The sequence below is a fragment of the Triticum aestivum genome, chromosome 3B (assembly GCF_018294505.1).
Source record: "Triticum aestivum cultivar Chinese Spring chromosome 3B, IWGSC CS RefSeq v2.1, whole genome shotgun sequence".
NCBI classification, from domain to species: domain Eukaryota; kingdom Viridiplantae; phylum Streptophyta; class Magnoliopsida; order Poales; family Poaceae; genus Triticum; species Triticum aestivum.
In genome coordinates, this window is record NC_057801.1 from 259801351 (window position 1) to 259815907 (window position 14557).

The following is a 14557-nucleotide window of genomic DNA, read 5'->3' on the forward strand; positions in this document are numbered from 1 at the left end:
GAGGCTTCCAAAATTCCTCAGTTCAAGTTTCGAAAATATAGACATGATGCACACATGAAGCTAGCCTAGAGCACTACCAGCAGCTAGGGATGTGACACCCGAAACTTTCCCGATGGCCGAAACAACACTTCCTATATATAATTCTTCACCTCCGGGCCATTCCGGAACTCCTCGTGACGTCCGGGATCTCATCCGGGACTCCGAACAACTTTCGGTTTGCTGCATACTAATATCTCTACAACTCTAGCATCACCGAACCTTAAGTGTGTAGACCCTACGGGTTCGGGAGATATGCAGACATGACCGAGACGCCTCTCCGGTCAATAACCAACAGTGGGATCTGGATACCCATGTTGGCTCCCACATACTCCTCGATGATCTCATCGGATGAACCACGAAGTCGAGGATTCGATTAACCCTGTATACAATTCCCTTTGTCAATCGGTACGTTACTTGCCCAAGACTCGATCGTCGGTATCCCAATACCTCGTTTAGTCTCGTTACCGGCAAGTCACTTTACTCGTACCGTAATGCATGATCCTGTGACCAGACACTTGGTCACATTGAGCTCATTATGATGATGCATTACTGAGTGGGCCCAGAGATACCTCTCCATCATACAGAGTGACAAATCCCAGTCTCGATTCGTGCCAACCCAACAGACACTTTCATAGATACCCGTAGTGCACCTTTATAGCCACCCAGTTACGTTGTGACGTTTGGTACACCCAAAGCACTCCTATGGTATCCGGGAGTTGCACAATCTCATGGTCTAAGGAAATGATACTTGACATTTGGAAAAGCTGTAGCTAAACGAACTACACGATCTTTGAGCTATGCTTAGAATTGGGTCTTGTCCATCACATCATTCTCCTAATGATGTGATCCCGTTATCAATGACATCCAATGCCCATAGTCAGGAAACCATGACTATCTGTTGATCAACGAGCTAGTCTACTAGAGGCTCACTAGGGACTTGTTGTGGTCTATGTATTCACACGTGTATTACGATTTCCGGATAACACAGTTATAGCATGAATAATAGACAATTATCATGAACACAAAAATATAATAATAACCATTTATTATTGCCTCTAGGGCATATTTCCAACAGGTCTATCTCGATTTCTCTAAGGGCATCTTTCTATCGCGCATGCACCTCCCTCGATCTCCCACCAATATAGTCCCCTCACGATCTCGAGGGGATCTCTCTATCACAAACACACCCTCTCTCCCTCCCCATGCGTCCATGTCCTCCATGTGTCCCTCTCGACCTTTGTTCCTTGTTGGCCAGACCTCTGTTGGACATGTGCTACAGGGGTGTCTCTCTCCATTGCAAACAATCACACACTAGCTATCTTCGTGTATCTCCTCACCTCGCTTTTCTATCTCGGAGATGCATGCGTGATATGTTCGCATAAGAAACGAAAAAACACACTCTCTCTCTAATTTATCATTTGTTGTCACTTTCTCTTTCACACACATACTCTTTTTGCACACTTACTCATTCTCCTTCACACGCACTTGATCTGTCTCGACTTAGGCACTCTACTCGGTCCATAGCATATAGATTTATTGAAAAGTCAAACATCACAAAGTTTGACCATGTACATGGAGAAAAAAATTACATCTAGAACGGCAAACATATACCATTACATTCACCATGAGATGTAGTTTTGTATGATGTATCTTTGGTATTGTAGATATAAATAACATTTGCGTAAACCTGATCAAAGTTTCCAAAGTTTGACTTCTAAAAAATTTACATGCACTGCATTATCGAGCGGATGGAATATCTCTTTCCCCCTCTCAGCTATCTGACGCACCACTCAACCTTATCGGGGCTCCTAAATCTCTCTCAAACTTTATTGGTCTGTTTGGTTCGTGACCTGACCCTCATGCCTTGATGGCCAGTAATGCCTGGTGTGGACGTGAGATGTAAAATATTTCTGCCTGGCCAGGCTTGTGTGGTGCTGAAGCGTTTGGTTCGTGCCTGGACCAGGAAAAGCATCAACGTCCCATCAATCAATCCATGCAGCAATTATTTAATGCTAATATCCATCCAGGTTGCTGTTAGCCTCGTGGCCGCATGACCAGGCACATCCAGGCGTTCGAACTCGGTCGCCTGGGCCTGGCTACATGCAGTGTCTGGAGTCCAGCCAGGCTAATTAAAGTGCCAGGAAATCCAGGCCAGGCGGGCTTTCTTTTTCACAGGGTAGCAACCAAACAAGCGTGCATGAAATCCAACCACAACCCCAGGCCAGGCAAAAGATGCTCAGGACGCAAGCCAAACTGACCTTATATCTCCATGTTTCACACATACACATGTCTCGCTCGCGCTATACATATAGACCCATCCAACACTCTCCGCCCTTGTTCTCTCTCCATGTGACACGCACCCCCCTAAGTACCATAATCCCTCACTCCATCATAGGTGCAAGCACTCCCCCGCTCCTAAGTATGATTATCTCTTACTAGCCATCAGGAACACACGTATTGTCTCCTTCCATCAATATGTCTACCTCGATATCTCTCGGGGCATCTTCTATCACGCACACACCTTGTCACTCGATCTCCCACCCATGTAGTCCCATCACGATCTCCAGGGGATCTCTCTATGACAAACATACACTCTCTCCTCCCCATGTCTGCATTTTCTCAGTACGTCTCTCTCGACCTCTCTCCCTTATTTGTCAGACCCCTCTTGGCCACGTGATAGGGGTCTTGCTCTCTCGGTTCCAAACAACCACACACTATCTCCTCACCTTGCCTCCGTTGTCAAAGATGCATGTGTGATATGTTTGCATAAGACACGCATGCTTTTTCTCTACTTTTGTCGTGTGTTGTCCATGTCTCTTTCACACACGCACACACACTTTTTTCACTCACTCTTTCTATTTCTCTCTCTCTCTCTCACTCTCTCTCTAGTTAGGGACTCTGTCACGTCCATAAGCATATGGATGTTTTGAAAAGTCAAACCTCGGAAAAGTTTGACCAGGTATATGTGGAGAAAAACATTTACATCTGGAACGATCATTAGATTCATCACAAAATGTACTTACTTCATACTATCATTTATCTTTGGTATTGTAGATATAAGTAATTTCTTTATAAACTTGGTCAAAGTTTCAAAAGTTTGACTTTAAAAAAAATGTTGTAACTACATTATCGAACGGAAGGAGTAGCTCTTTCTCTCTCTCTCTCTATGCTATCTCTCACGGGCCTCCCCTCTCACTCGCACCTCTATACCGATGGACTATACGCTCATTGTGCCAGCGTATAGCTCCGTATATTGTTTAGTTGACCGGTCAACCAGTCCACATGCTGCCTTGTCAGCTCGTGTTCTGTATCTTCGTGTGCTGGCCCATGTGGCAGTGGGTGAAAATAAGTAAACTAGAGGCCCATCTGACACGCGGTGAAGTAAACAAAGTTGAAACCACTCGGGGTAGCACCGCACATGCTAGTAAGTAGAGGGCGCATTGAGGACAAACTTCTTGCGTGTGAAGGACGCACTCGCGCACAATTCACCACTACACGGCGGCATGCACAGAAGGACGCACTCGCGCACACCCAGCAGACAACACACACCAGCACACGTGTACACCGGCGTCGCCACCGGTTGAGATGGACGGCGAGGCAGCCAACAAGCAGAGACGGCTCGAGGCAAAACCGCATCCGGCGAGCCTGGTCTTCATCAGCAGCCTCCTCGATGACATGCTGCTCGTCATCATCGGCCTCCTCCCCACAAAATCTACCGTGCGGACCGCACTACTCTGCCAGCGGTGGCACCCCCTCTGGCGTCGCGTCCCCCTCAACCTCGCCATCGACAGCTGCCTCTGCGATGGGGATTGCAAACGCATGGCCGCAGTATCCAAGATCCTTTCATCGCACCCTGGGCCAGCCAGACGCCTTGACATCCGCATGTTCATTACCAACTGCAAGGTCCAATCCAAGTTCGACGAGTGGTTCTTATCCCCCGCCGTATATCAGCTCGAGGAGCTCAACTTTGAAGCTGGACGATGTCGCTCTCTGCCGCCGTCCGCGCTCCGCCTCACGCCAACGCTGCGCCGCGCCAGCTTCAGCTCCTGCTATCTTCCCCAGATTAATGTCGCGCCCGCCCTTCTTCTCCCTCAACTCAAGCAGCTCGACCTCTTCGACGTTGTCATCTCGAAGAAGGCTATGGAGCACCTGCTCCGTAGCTGTACTGCGGTCGAGTACCTTCGTCTTGAGCAGATCCACGGGTTCATTAGCCTCCACATCGCCTCGACGAATCTTCAATGGATTTATATGTCTTGCTGGCCCCGCAACAAGACATCAATTGGGAAGAGACCACTCCAGCTGTTCCACGTTATGGTCATTGGGAATCGCCTTTCCTTGAGAGATTTCTTGTATCGGATCTAGAAGGTCCAACAAAAATCAGGGTCATTGACACGCCGAAATTGACAGTGTTGGTGTACTCGTCTGCCAAATTCTCCAAACTCTTTATTGGATCCGTAATAGTTCAGGTACATCACTCATCTTCTTCTCCGTCTTCTTGAAATTCACATTTTTAAATTTCTTCTTGATGCATTTATGACCGTCTTCCAGAAAATGATTCCCACAAGCTTGACCCAGTCCATGCGCACAATGAAGATCTTGGCACTAAAATCTATCAGCCCCTAATAACCCACAAGTATAGGGGATCACAACAGTTTTCAAGGGTAGAGTATTCAACCCAAATTTGTTGATTCGACACAAGGGGAGCCAAAGAATATTCTCAAGTATTAGCAGCTGAGTTGTCAATTCAACCACACCTGGAAACTTAGTATCTGCAGCAAAGTGTTTAGTAGCAAAGTAATATGATAGTAGTGGTAACGGTAACAAAAGTAAAGACAGCAAAAGTAATGTTTTTGGTATTTTGTAGTGATTGTAACAGTAGCAACGGAAAAGTAAATAAGCAAGAACCAGTATATGGAAAACTCGTAGGCACCGGATTAGCAATGGATAATTATGTCGGATGCGGTTCGTCATGTAACAGTCGTAACATAGAGTGACACAGAACTAGCTCCAGTTCATCAATGTAATGTAGGCATGTATTCCGTATATAGTCATATGTGCTTATGGAAAAGAACTTGCATGACATCTTTTGTCCTACCCTCCCGTGGCAGCGGGGTCCTATTGGAAACTAAGGGATATTAAGGCCTCCTTTTAATAGAGAACCGGAACAAAGCATTAGCACATAGTGAATACATGAACTCCTCAAACTATGGTCATCACCGGGAGTGGTCCCGATTATTGTCACTTCGGGGTTGTCGGATCATAACACATAGTAGGTGACTATAGACTTGCAAGATAGGATCAATAACTCACATATATTCATGAAAACATAATAGGTTCAGATATGAAATCATGGCACTCGGGCCCTAGTGACAAGCATTAAGCATAGCAAAGTCATAGCAATATCAATCTCATCCAACCCATCACCGTCCAGCGAGCCTACGATGCAATTACTCACGCATGGCGGTGAGCATCATGAAATTGGTGATGGAGGATGGTTGATGATGACGACGGCGATGAATCACCCTCTCCGGAGCCCCTAACGGACTCCAGATCAGCCATCCCGAGAGAGATTAGGGCTTGGCGGCGACTCCATATCGTAAAACGCGATGATTTCTTTTCTCTTATTTTTTTCTCCCTGAAAGCCAATATATGGAGTTGGAGTTGGCGTCGGAGGGCCACCAGGGGGCCCACGAGGTGGGGGGCGCGTCCAGGGGGCGCCCCCACCCTCGTGGATAGGGTGTGGGCCCCCTGGCCTTCATCTTTGGCGACGATTTTTCTTTATTTTTCTAAGGTGTTCCGTGGAGTTTCAGGTCATTCCAGGAACTTTTATTTTCTGCACATAAAACAACACCATGGCAATTCTGCTAAAAACAGCGTCAGTTCGGGTTAGTTCCATTCAAATCATACAAGTTAGAGTCCAAAACAAGGGCAAAAGTGTTTGGAAAAGTAGATACGACGGAGACGTATAAACTCCCCCAAGCTTAAACCCTTGCTTGTCCTCAAGCAATTCAGTTGACGAACTGAAAGAGAAAAAGAAAAACTTTTACAAACTCTGTTTGCTCTTGTTGTTGTAAACATGAAAAGTCAGCATTCAAGTTTCAGCAATTATTATGAACTAACCGTACTCACAATAACACGTAGGTCTCACAATTACTCATATCAATAACATAATCAGCTAGCGAGCTATAATAATAAAACTCGGATGACAACACTTTCTCAAAATAATCATAACATGATGTAACAAAATAGTATCTTGCTAGCCCTTTCTGAGACCGCAAAACATAAATGCAGATCACCTTTAAAGATCAAGGACTGACTAAACATTGTAATTCATGGTAAAAGAGATCCAGTCAAGTCATACCCAATATAAACCAATAATAATGAATGCAAACGACAGTGTGCTCTCCAGCGGGTGCTTTTTAATAAGAAGGGTGATGACTCAACATGAAAGTAAATAGATAGGCCCTTCGCAGAGGGAAGCAGGGATTTGTAGAGGTGCCAGAGCTCGGTTTTGAAATAGAGATAAATTATATTTTGAGCGGCATACTTTCATTGTTAACATAACAGCTAAAAGACGATGATATCTTCCATGCTAAACAGATTATAGGCGGTTCCCAAACAGAATGGTAAAGTTTATACCCCCCTTCCTCCACAAGCATCAATCCATGGCTTGCTCGAAACAACGAGTGCCACCAACATTCAACGGGTCCCAAGGGGAGTTTTGTTTGAAGTTATTTTGATTTAGTTTGCATGAAGCATGGGACTGGGCATCCCGGATACCAGCTATTTTCTCGTGAATGAGGAGCGGAGTCCACTCCTCTTGAGAATAACCCGCCTAACACGGAAGATAAGGGCAGCTCTAGTTAACATATGAGTTATTCGAGCATGCAAAACAGAATGTTTATTTGAAGGTTTAGAGTTTGGCACATACAAATTTACTTGGAACGACAAGTAAATACCGCATATAGGTAGGTATAGTGGACTCATATGGAATAACTTTGGGGTTTAAGGAGTTTGGATGCACAAGCAGTATTCCCGCTTAGTACAGGTGAAGGCTAGCAAAAGACTGGGAAGCGACCAACTGAGAGAGCGACAACAGTCGTAAACATGCATCAAAATTAATTTACACCGAATACAAGCATGAGTAGGATATAATCCACCATGAACATAAATATCATGAAGGCTATGTTGATTTGATTCAACCACATGCGTGAACATGTGCCAAGTCTAGTCACTCAATTTATATAAAGGAGGATACCATCCCATCATACCACATCATAATCATTCTAATAGCATGTTTGCACGCAAGGTAAACCATTATAACTCATAGCTAATCAAGCATGGCACAAGCAACTATAATCCCTAAATGTCATTGCAAATATGTTTACTTCATAATAGCTGACTCAAGAACGATGAATCATCATATTTACAAAAACAAGAGAGGTCGAGTTCATACCAGCTTTTCTCATCCCAATAAGTCCATCATATATCATCATTATTGCCTTTCACTCGCACGACCGAACGGTGTGTATAATAATAAGAGTGCGCGTGCATTGGACTAAGCTGGAATCTGCAAGCATTCAACTCAAGAGAGAAGACATGTAATATGGACTCTAAGTTAAATAAACAATCATGCATGTAAGAGCCACTAAGCATTTCAATATGGTCTTCTCGACCCCTAAAGAAAGGGAAAGAAATAAAAACTATTTACACGGGAAAGCTCCCAATAAGCAAAATAAGAACGGGAAATATTTTTGGGTTTTTTCATTTTAATTTCTACTACAAGCAAAGAAGTAAACTACTACTAAATTATTTTTGTTTTTTTCTTAAAGTTTAACAAACACACAAGAAGAAAGCAGAAAAAGAAATTAAACTAGCATGGATATTACAGTGAAAAAGTATGCGCACCGACATCTAGCAATGAGTGTGTGTGAACATAAATGTAATGTCTGTGGGAAATACGTACTCCCCCAAGCTTAGGCTTTTGGCCTAAGTTGGTCTATTGCCAGGGATAGCCTGGCGGATACCCGTAGGTGAAGCTGGGGTCGTACTGCGACGAAGAAGACTCTGACTGCCACTGGCTAGCAGCCTCCTCTGGATCCCAAGAATAAACAGATAGTCGTGGAGGCTCATCTTGTGGTTCCGGTTCCGGGGCTGGTGCAGGATTCCGATAGGCTTGAACAGGCGACCATGGAACGATGTGAGGTTCTGCAGACAAGTTAAACAAAGAAGGAGCAGGCAAAGTAATAGTCTCAGGGTGATGTTTATCAAAGTATAATTTATATTTGAGCTCCCCTTCGCGACTCTTAACAAGAAAATCATGCGCTATCATACTCTTATAATCTAAATAAACACGGGGCAGCGATGTTTCTTCTTTCTCCTCATGCCTAATAGGTATTTCAAAATGTTCAGCTAGGCGTGAAGCGTAAATGCCTCCAAAGATGGGGCCCTTAGTACAGTTCAGACTTAACCGTCTAGCAACAATTCCACCCATACTAACAGAGTTATTGCGGTATAAACCATGGAGCAAAATAATAATATCAGGAATACTAAGGTTCCCACAGTTCCCGCGTCCAATCAAGCAACGACTAGCAAATAAGGCAAAGTAACGTAAAACAGGAAAATGTATGCTAGTGATCCTTGCATCAGAAACCTTCCTGGTTTCTCCCACAGTGATAGTGTTAATAAAAGCTTCTACTTCGTTACGGTGGGGTTCATCTAAGGTGCCCTCAAAGGGTATTCTGCAAACCTCGCAGAATTCAGATAATGTCAACTCTTTAACAACGTCATATAAATGAAACTCTACTGTCGGAGGTGATTTCTTAGGGAAAAAGTAGAAGTTTTGCACAAAAGTATTTGTGAGTAAGAGATACTGATGACGTTGGTCGTGGAGGAAGATGGTGAGGCCAGCATTCTCAATCAATAAATAGAAATCTTCATAAATCCCGGCTCTCCTCAAGAAGTCATCGGAAGGCCATTCACATGGCCGGACCTCCGCGGTGCGAGGCAAATTAAATTTGGGCTTCTGCTCTTCTTCCTTTTGTTTTTCCTTGGAGCTTCGGCTCGACGAGCCCCTCAAAAATTTCGTCATTATTTTTGAAACAATCTAAAATTTTTAGTAACTTCAAATAAAAGTGAACCAACTTCAATAAAATTGATAGCAACAACTCCCATAAGTGCCTAGAGCCTATATAAAGCATTGGAACTACTTGGAACCATATAAATTTGACTTGCAAGCTCAAGAACATGGTCACCTATGCAGCACAAATTTGCAATGAAGAAAGCACTAGAACAAAAACTGATTGGACCAATGGAGGAGTCACATACCAAGGAACAATCTCCCCAAGCAGTTTTGCGAGAGGTGCTTTGAGCAAGGAGATCGAAAATCATAGCAACGGGGGCTGGAACTCGTGCTTGAGTTGGTTTTTCGTGTTTGTGTGAGGCAGAGGAAGAAGATGGGTGCAGGGATAAGTGGAGGAGGGCCACCGTGGGCCCACGAGGCAGGGGGCGCGCCCATGGGGGTAGGGCACGCCCTCCACCCTCATGGCCAAGTGGCAGCTCCCCCCGTGGTAATTTTTGCACAGTAAATTCTCAAATATTCCCGAAAAAATCATATTAAATTGGCATGGCATTCTGAGGACTTTTATTTTTGGGATATTTTTATATTGCACGGATAAGTCAGGAAATAGACAGAAAATATATATATTTTACTTTATTTCTACTAAATAACAAAAAATATAAAGAGGGTACAGAAGGTTGTGCTTCTAGTTTCATCCATCTCGTGATCATCAAAATGAACCCACTAACAAGGTTGATCAAGTCTTGTTAACAAACTCATTCCGAATAATCACGAAACCGGAGAAATTTCGAATAACACTAAGTTACCTCAACGGGGTTATGAAAATCCCCAGCAATAAGAATATCATACTTTTTCTTGCCAGTAGGGAGAGGAAATTCAGAACCTCCAAATATAACAAAACTAACTCGATTACATGATAAATCTCATCCAACCCATCACCGTCCAGCAAGCCTACGATGCAATTACTCACGCACGGCGGTGAGCATCATGAAATTGGTGATGGAGGATGATTGATGATGACGATGGCGATGAATCCCCCTCTCCGGAGCCCCGAACAGACTCCAGATCAGCCCTCCGGAGAGAGATTTGGGCTTGGCGGCGGCTCCGTATCGTAAAACATGATGATTTCTTCTCTCTTATTTTTTCTCCCCGAAAGCCAATATATGGAGTTGGAGTTGGCGTCGGAGGGCCACCAGGGGGCCCACGAGGTAGGGGGGCGCGCCCAGGGGGCGCGCCCCCCACCCTCGTGGACAGGGTGTGGGCCCCCTGGCCTTCATCTTTGGCGACAATTTTTCTTTATTTTTTCTAAGGTGTTCCGTGGAGTTTCAGGTCATTCCGAGAACTTTTATTTTCTGCACATAAAACAACACCATGGCAATTCTGCTAAAAACAGTGTCAGTCCGGGTTAGTTCCATTCAAATCATACAAGTTAGAGTCCAAAACAAGGGCAAAAGGGTTTGGAAAAGTAGATACGACGGAGACGTATCAGCCCCAATCTGGATCAAGTTGTTGGATTCCTTACATGCTTTCCGTGCACGGAGAAGCTACTCATCGAGGTGAAACTTCTTTCCTATTAGTAAACGGTAATCACAACGTAGCTCAATTTGTTCGTAATTTTCCCAAATTACGATGACAAGTGTAGTGTTCAAAACTGCATCTACGCACTGCATCGAAAGAAATGTTTTTAGTATTTTTTCTCATGTGACCACCTGCATCGTTTTTATGCTGCACTACTATAGTAGCCTAGGCTAGTCATAGTGTAAAGTAACTTAGACTACTCCAGTAACTCTATGGTTACCCTAAGAGCAAGTACTACCTCCGTCCTGGTTTACTCTTCCAATTTTGTAGTATCAAAATTTGACCATAGATTTAACTGACAAAATGTTAATGCATGTCACTAAGAACTATATTGTTGGATTCGTATTTGAACATAATTTCAAATGGTGTAATTTTTAGTGACATGCATTGGCATTTTCTTAGGTAAATCTATGGTCAAATTTTTATACTAAATACGAGGTAGTATTCCCTCCGTCCCAAAATTCTTGTCTTACATTTGTTTAGATATGGATGTATCTAACACTAAAATGTAACTAGATACATCCGTATTTAGACAAACTTAAGACAAGAATTTTGGGACGGAGGGAGTACAAAAGTGGGCTATGTAGGCCAAAACACGTGCCAAATTCACTTGTGATGCATTTGTCATCGATGCCCCTCCATTGCTCACCTGGTGCCCCAATCTGGATCACCTACTTTGCTTCGGTGCCAAATTAACTCATGCAATGAAAAAACACTGCGTGGGAGAGAGAGAGGACTGAGGCAATAAAAAAACACTTGTTTGGTAGAGTGAGAGGCTGGTGTGGTTGGTTTGATTGATTTGTTTATACATGTGGGTCTGTGTGCACAGCAGTGCCAACTCTCTCACATCGCGAGAGCGGTGCCAAAATCTTTTGATTTGACATTGATGCGTATTATGTGGCATACTTTTGTGAAATATGGCATCGGCCACATAGTGGAAGGCAACAAATGCCCAAGCTCTTCACATGCTCCTAGTTAAATGAGAGGAAATAGAAAGAGAGAGAGAGAGAGAGGGAGAGGGAGAGAGAGAGAGAGAGTGAAGAAATATCACTAGCCATCCAACCCTATCATATGAGCGAATGATATTGGTGCCTCTTGATGACACGGCAATCTTATACAGCCAACTGCTCTAATATATTCTCTTCTTTTTGCAGATAAAAAAAGACCCAAAAGTGAAAAATGTGCTGCACTATAACAATCTCATCGAATGCCTTGATCTCCATCTTACAGAAATTGATTTGATCAACTACCGAGGCAGCACATCTGAGATTAAATTGGCTAGGTTCTTTGTTCTGGAGGCAAGTGTGCTCAAGGTAATGAGGTTTGGCATTCTCTGGCGCAACAATGAATGGTGTGCTGATCACCGCAAGCGTCTAAGCCTAAATGAAAAAGTCTCCGCAGAAGCTGAATTTGTTTTTGAAACATCAAGTGGCCAGAGACTCGAAAACTTATTTGCCCATTAGTGACTTGTCAGGGCGGTGGATTTTAGTTTGTACAGTAATGCTGCATCCACCTAAAGTAACGAAAGTTCTTACGTAAACTTCCTAGTAATTCCCTCTTCGTAGGTGCAACATTACTCCTAACATTTGTAATACCAGTTTGAAACTTGTAATATTGCCGTGTCCTATTCCTGCGTTTTCAAAATCCTGCGAATCAAACAGGTCCTGAGTTGGTGATGATGTTGTGCCTCCCATCTTTTACCAATAGCCGTCGGATCTAGATCTGACGCATACAAACCAAACTTCTCCATTTTTGCAAAAAGATGCCCGCACTTGTTCCCTATTTACAAACAACTCCTTGTCTCTCACAATCAGCCTTATCTCCTCCCCACCACATCTAGAAGGCCGTGGAAAAATCTGGCGCGATGGCCGCTGCCAGCACCGTCCACCCCCAATGTTGGTGTTCCGTGCAATGCACAGGCATCTATGCACGGGAAATTATGTCGAACAGGGCTAGTTGTAAGCAGGCTAGCTCTACAGCCATGATGATAGTGACTGCAGACTGTGAGGCTGACTATGGTATACCTAACACGGCGCCTATACTCAGGTGTCATCTCCGGCGCAGGGTCTTGTCACTTCACTTTGAGGAGAAGCACATAATAATTTGACCAACGGGTAGTATAGTGCTAGTACTCCTACTACATTGGTAGTACTACTACTAGTACTAGTAGCACCACTGTCTGGATTTAGGAGTACTACCACGTCCATCTGGATTTTAGTATTTGACTAGCAATATCTAGTAATGCATGTCACAAAAAATGTACTACTCCCTCTGTAAATAAATACATGGTGTATTGTTTTATTCCTATCGGCGAGAGAACTTAATGTCTTTTTGCTAACTAATAGGATTACATGCAATGAACTAAACACTACATGTCATGTTTGGTAGTATCAAGTCATTGAAAGCATGCACGACCCACATCTCTCATTGTTTTTTTTGAGGGGTACATCTCTCATTGGTTGATATGTCACAAAATAAGAAACAAGGAGGGAGTTAATGCACCGTGCCTAAGTGTTTTGGGATTATTTGGTTTTCATAAGGTGACTTACACAACATTTTTTTTACATGCATTAACATTTTATTAGTTAAATCAAAGGTCAAAACTTGGCACAAAATGCAAAGGGGACCAATAAACTAGTAAACATCAAACTTCTCTCGTTTGGCCCCAACTAGAGGTTCGGTGAGATGACTATACTGCACCGGCACGGAGGGGGACGCAGCTTCATTGACTTACTGCAACTGCATTTGGGTGAATGACACGTGGGCCCAAGGGGTGGCTAACCCACCTATCATACAGCCAAAGGCAGGTGCAGTAGAGGGCCGAGGAGTAGTACGAAATCCTACACACCTATGAACGCTAACCAAGGGCAAGTGTGATCACTCGAATCGCAAGATCAGTTGACTAGAAGCTAAGCTAGACCCATGGAGGCGATGAGCGCGAGCATCAGCCAGCTGTGCCAGATGGTCCATGACGCCGGCCTGTGGCCCTGCACCGAGGAACGTCTCCAGGTATTGCTTGAGGCCGCCAGGGTGAGGGGCCGCTTGGACGACAGCTTCGTCTCCTGGTTCGACGAGGTCCTCGTCGATTTCCTCGACAAGTTCACCGTCGTCAAGAAGCTCGCGAACGGCTTTGACGTACACCTCCAGCCAACGTGCCCGGGCTCTGTGATGCCCGCCATCCTCAATAGCCAATATGGTGACAATCTCTTCGACGCATTGGTGGCCCTGCGACTGCCCGCCGTCATGCCGGAGAATGTCCACCTCGAGGTCGCGCTCGCCACGCAGCGCCTGGCGCAGCAAGACACCATCGACATAACCACCCACATCTACGCGCAAATCATCCACAAGGACTACTACATGCAAGAGGAGGACGATAGGACGTTGGCCTTCTTGGACCGCAGGGTAACCTTGGACGGTATTGTTCAGAAGCACGTTGAGCTCGCCGCCAACGCTGCTCCTCCTCACACGTCGGTTGGTGACCCGACGCACTAGGGCACGAGGATGTCGTTGATGGATCTGTATGTATTTTTATCTTTTCGTCAAATCCATGTAGTAGTGTATGGTACTACTAGTAATTATCTTACCTTCTGCGTCAACTTCATAATTTTCGTACGTACTCCACGCATGAACGGCGCCAGAACCAAACATCTCATTACTCTAGGCAAAATAGTTATTTTCTATCTATCGGTCGCGCCATGGAGCAGAACCAAATTTTGTCAGTTATGAGTTCAAAAGGAAAAGCCTGTCGTGTTCGTGTCGAACACCAAAAGGTTGGTCTGGCACGCCGCTCAAGGGGGAATGCGTGCGGTGTTGCATTTTCACTTACAAGTGGGACCGCAGTTGAGCAAACCGACTATCGGC